Genomic DNA, 6,000 nt, shown 5'->3' with positions numbered 1-6,000 from the left:
GATTACTCGATAAATAGTACAATTCTCAAGGCTGTCAATTCAACTAAGTACCTGGGTGTTAAAATTACAAACAACTTCAGTTGGAAGGACCACATAGATAATATTGTCGGGAAGGCGAGCCAAAGGTTGCGTTTCATTGGCAGGACACTTAGAAGATGCAACAAGTCCACTAAAGAGACAGCTTACACTACACTCGTTCGACCTCTGTTAGAATATTGCTGCGCGGTGTGGGATCCTTACCAGGTGGGATTGACGGAGGACATCGAGAGGGTGCAAAGAAGGGCAGCTCGTTTTGTATTATCGCGTTATAGGGGAGAGAGTGTGGCAGATATGATACACGAGTTGGGATGGAAGTCATTACAGCATAGACGTTTTTCGTCGCGGCGAGACCTTTTTACGAAATTTCAGTCACCAACTTTCTCTTCCGAATGCGAAAATATTTTGTTGAGCCCAACCTACATAGGTAGGAATGATCATCAAAATAAAATAAGAGAAATCAGAGCTCGAACAGAAAGGTTTAGGTGTTCGTTTTTCCCGCTCGCTGTTCGGGAGTGGAATAGTAGAGAGATAGTATGATTGTGGTTCGATGAACCCTCTGCGAAGCACTTAAATGTGAATTGCAGAGTAGTCATGTAGATGTAGATAGATGCTCACTTTCCTCCATGGGAGTAATGTCTCTAACAGTCTACGCTTTGATCGTTCCCTGGAAGACCAGTAGTAGTTTCCGATGAACTTCTGGAGGCTTTCTGTAATCTGTGAACTATCAGAGTGTTTATGAAACACAGAAATTGCATCGGGATTGAATACGACAGTCACCATGCGCACTTTCCTCCATGGGAGTAATGTCTCAAACAGTCTACGATTTGATCGTTCCCGGGAAGACCAGTAGTAGTTTCCGATGCACATCTCGTGGTATTCTGTAATCTGTGGAGTATCAGAGTGTTGATAAAACACAGAAATTATATCGGGATTGAATACAACAGTCACTATGCGCACATTCCTCCATGGGAGTAATGTCTCAAACAGTCTACGCTTTGATCGTTCCCTGGAAGAGCAGTAGTAGTTTCCGATGCACATCTGGAGGCATTCTGTAATCTGTGGACTATCAGAGTGTTGATAAAACACAGAAAAAGCATCGGGATTGAATACAACATTCTCCATGCGCAGTTTCCTCCATGGGAGTAATGTCTCAAACAGTCTACGCTTTGATCGTTCCCTGGAGGACCAGTAGTAGTTTCCGATAAACATCTGGAGGCATTTTGTAAACTGTGGACTATCAGAGTGTTGATGAAACACAGAAATTGCATCGAGATTGAATACAACAGTCACCATGCGTACATTCCTCCATAAAAGTAATGTCTTAAACAGTCTACGCTTTGATGGTTTCCTGGAAGACCAGTAGTAGTTTCCGATTCACATGTGGAGGCATTCTGTAATCTGTGGACTATCAGAGTGTTGATGAAACACAGAAATTGCATCGGGATTCAATACAACAGTCACCATGCGCTGTTTCTTACATAAAAGTAATGTCTCAAACAGTCTACGCTTTCATCGTTCCCTGGAGACCAGTAGTAGTTTCCGATGCACATCTCGTGGCATTCTGTAATCTGTGGTCTATCAGAGTGTTGATTAAACACTGTAAATGCATCGGGATTGAATACAACAGTCACCATGCGCACTTTCCTCAACGGGAGTAATGTCTCAAACAATCTACGCTTTGATCGTTCCCTGGAAGACCAGTAGTAGTTTCCGATGCACATCTCGTGGCATTCTGTAATCTGTGGTCTATCAGAGTGTTGATTAAACACTGTAAATGCATCGGGATTGAATACAACCGTCACCATGCGCCCTTTCCTCCATGGGAGTAATGTAACAAACAGCCTACGCTTTGATCGTTAACTGGAAGACCAGTAGTAGTTTCCGATTAACATCTGGAGGCATTCTGTAATCTGTGGACTATCAGAGTGTTGATGAAACACAGAAATTGCATTGGGATTGAATACAACATTCTCCATGCGCAGTTCCCTCCATAGGAGTAATGTCTCAGGCAGTCTACGCTTTGATCGTTCTGTGGAAGGCCAGTAGTAGTTTCAACTGCACATCTGGAGGAATTCTGTAATCTGATGAGTATCAGAGTGTTGATGAAACACAGAAATTGCATCGGGATTGAATACAACAGTCACCATGCGCACTTTCCTCCATGGGAGTAATGTCTCAAAGAGTTTACGCTTTGATCGTTCCCTGGAAGACCAGTAGTAGTTTCCGATGCACATTTGGAGGCGTTCTGTAATCTGTGGAGTATTAGAGTGTTGATAAAACACAGAAATTGCATCGGGATTGAATACGACAGTCACTATGCGCACATTCCTCCATTGGAGTAATGTCTCAAACAGTCTACGCTTTGATCGGTCCCTGGAAGAGCAGTAGTAGTTTCCGATGCACATCTGGAGGCATTGTTTAATCTGTGGACTATCAGAGTGTTGATGAAACACAGAAAATGCATCGGGATTGAATACAACAGTCACCATGCGCACTTTCCTCCACGGGAGTAATGTCTCAAACAATCTACTCTTTGATCGTTCCCTGGAAGACCAGTAGTAGTATCCGATGCACATTTGGAGGCATTCTGTAATCTGTGGAGTATCAGAGTGTTGATGAAACACAGAAATTGCATCGGGATTGAATACAACAGTCACCATGCGCACTTTCCTTCATGGCAGTAATGTCCCAAACAGTCTACGCTTTGATCGTTCCCTGGAGGACCAGTAGCAGTTTCCGATTAACATCTGGAGGCATTTTGTAATCTGTGGACTATCAGAGTGTTGATGAAACACAGAAATTGCATCGGGATTGAATACAACATTCTCCATGCGCAGTTTCCTCCATGGGAGTAATGTCTCAAACAGCCTACGCTTTGATCGTTCCCTGGAAGACCAGTAGTAGTTTCCGATTAACATCTGGAGGCATTCTGTAATCTGTGGACTATCAGAGTGTTGATGAAACACAGAAATTGCATCGGGATTGAATACAACAGTCACCATGCGTACATTCCTCCATAAAAGTAATGTCTCAAACAGTCTACGCTTTGATGGTTTCCTGGAAGACCAGTAGTAGTTTCCGATTCACATGTGGAAGCATTCTGTAATCTGTGGACTATCAGAGTGTTGATGAAACACAGAAATTGCATCGGGATTCAATACAACAGTCACCATGCGCTGTTTCTTACATAAAAGTAATGTCTCAAACAGTCTACGCTTTCATCGTTCCCTGGAGACCAGTAGTAGTTTCCGATGCACATCTCGTGGCATTCTGTAATCTGTGGTCTATCAGAGTGTTGATGAAACACAGAAATTGCATCGGGATTGAATACAACCGTCACCATGCGCCCTTTCCTCAGTGGGAGTAATGTCCCAAACAGTCTACGCTTTGATCGTTAACTGGAAGACCAGTAGTAGTTTCCGATTAACATCTGGAGGCATTCTGTAATCTGTGGACTATCAGAGTGTTGATGAAACACAGAAATTGCATCGGGATTGAATACAACATTCTCCATGCGCAGTTCCCTCCATAGGAGTAATGTCTCAAACAGTCTACGCTTTGATCGTTCAGTGGAAGGCCTGTAGTAGTTTCAACTGCACATCTGGAGGCATTCTGTAATCTGTTGAGTATCAGAGTGTTGATGAAACACAGAAATTGCATCGGGATTGAATACAACAGTCACCATGCACACTTTCCTCCATGGCAGTAATGTCTCAAAGAGTCTACGCTTTGATCGTTCCCAGGAAGACCAGTAGTAGTTTCCGATGCACTTCTCGTGGCATTCTGTAATCTGTGGACTATCAGAGTGTTGATGAAACACAGAAAATGCATCGGGATTGAATACAACAGTCACCATGCGCACTTTCCTCCATGGGAGTAATGTCTCAAAGAGTTTACGCTTTGATCGTTCCCTGGAAGACCAGTAGTAGTTTCCGATGCACATTTGGAGGCATTCTGTAATCTGTGGAGTATCAGAGTGTTGATAAAACACAGAAATTGCATCGGGATTGAATACAACAGTCACCATGCGCACTTTCCTTCATGGGAGTAATGTCCCAAACAGTCTACGCTTTGATCGTTCCCTGGAGGACCAGTAGTAGTTTCCGATTAACATCTGGAGGCATTCTGTAGATTGTGGACTATCAGAGTGTTGATGAAACACAGAAATTGCATCGGGATTGAATACAACAGTCACCATGCGTACATTCCTCCATAAAAGTAATGTCTCAAACAGTCTACGCTTTGATGGTTTCCTGGAAGACCAGTAGTAGTTTCCGATTCATATGTGGAGGCATTCTGTAATCTGTGGACTATCAGAGTGTTGATGAAACACAGAAAATGCATCGGGATTGAATACAACAGTCACCATGCGCAGTTTCCTCCATGGGAGTAATGTCTCAAACAGTCTACGCTTTGAAAGTTCCCTGGAACACCAGTAGTAGTTTCCGATTAACATCTGGAGGCATTCTGTAATCTGTGGACTATCAGAGTGTTGATGAAACACAGAAATTGCATCGGGATTGAATACAACATTCTCCATGCGCAGTTTCCTCCATTGGAGAAATGTCTCAAACAGTCTATGCTTTGATCGGTCCCTGGAAGACCAGCAGTAGTTTCCGATTCACATGTGGAGGCATTCTGTAATCTGTGGACTATCAGAGTGTTGATGAAACACAGAAATTGCATCGGGATTCAATACAACAGTCACCATGCGCTGTTTCTTACATATAAGTAATGTCTCAAACAGTCTACGCTTTCATCGTTCCCTGGAGACCAGTAGTAGTTTCCGATGCACATCTCGTGGCATTCTGTAATCTGTGGTCCATCAGAGTGTTGATGAAACACTGTAAATGCATCGGGATTGAATACAACATTCTCCATGCGCAGTTTCCTCCATTGGAGTAATGTCTCAAACAGTCTATGCTTTGATCGGTCCCTGGAAGACCAGCAGTAGTTTCCGATTCACATGTGGAGGCATTCTGTAACCTGTGGACTATCAGAGTGTTGATGAAACACAGAAATTGCATCGGGATTCAATACAACAGTCACCATGCGCTGTTTCTTACATAAAAGTAATGACTCAAACAGTCTACGCTTTCATCGTTCCCTGGAGACCAGTAGTAGTTTCCGATGCACATTTGGAGGCATTCTGTAATCTGTGGAGTATCAGAGTGTTGATGAAACACAGAAATTGCATCGGGATTGAATACAACAGTCACCATGCGCACTTTCCTTCATGGGAGTAATGTCCCAAACAGTCTACGCTTTGATCGTTCCCTGGAGGACCAGTAGTAGTTTCCGATTAACATCTGGAGGCATTTTGTAATCTGTGGACTATCAGAGTGTTGATGAAACACAGAAATTGCATCGGGATTGAATACAACATTCTCCATGCGCAGTTTCCTCCATTGGAGTAATGTCTCAAACAGTCTATGCTTTGATCGGTCCCTGGAAGACCAGCAGTAGTTTCCGATTCACATGTGGAGGCATTCTGTAATCTGTGGACTATCAGAGTGTTGATGAAACACAGAAATTGCATCGGGATTGAATACAACAGTCACCATGCGTACATTCGTCCATAAAAGTAATGTCTCAAACAGTCTACGCTTTGATGGTTACCTGGAAGAGCAGTAGTAGTTTCCGATTCACATGTGGAGGAATTCTGTAATCTGTGGACTATCACAGTGTTGATGAAACACAGAAATTGCATCGGGATTCAATACAACAGTCACCATGCGCTGTTTCTTACATAAAAGTAATGTCTCAAACAGTCTACGCTTTCATCGTTCCCTGGAGACCAGTAGTAGTTTCCGATGCACATCTCGTGGCATTCTGTAATCTGTGGTCTATCAGAATGTTGATGAAACACTGTAAATGCATCGGGATTGATTACAACAGTCACCATGCGCCCTTTCCTCAGTGGGAGTAATGTAACAAACAGCCTACGCTTTGATCGTTAAC

Source organism: Schistocerca gregaria, unplaced genomic scaffold (genome assembly GCF_023897955.1).
Source record: "Schistocerca gregaria isolate iqSchGreg1 unplaced genomic scaffold, iqSchGreg1.2 ptg000066l, whole genome shotgun sequence".
In the NCBI taxonomy this organism is placed as follows: Eukaryota; Metazoa; Arthropoda; class Insecta; order Orthoptera; family Acrididae; genus Schistocerca; species Schistocerca gregaria.
This window is presented reverse-complemented; position numbering follows the sequence as displayed.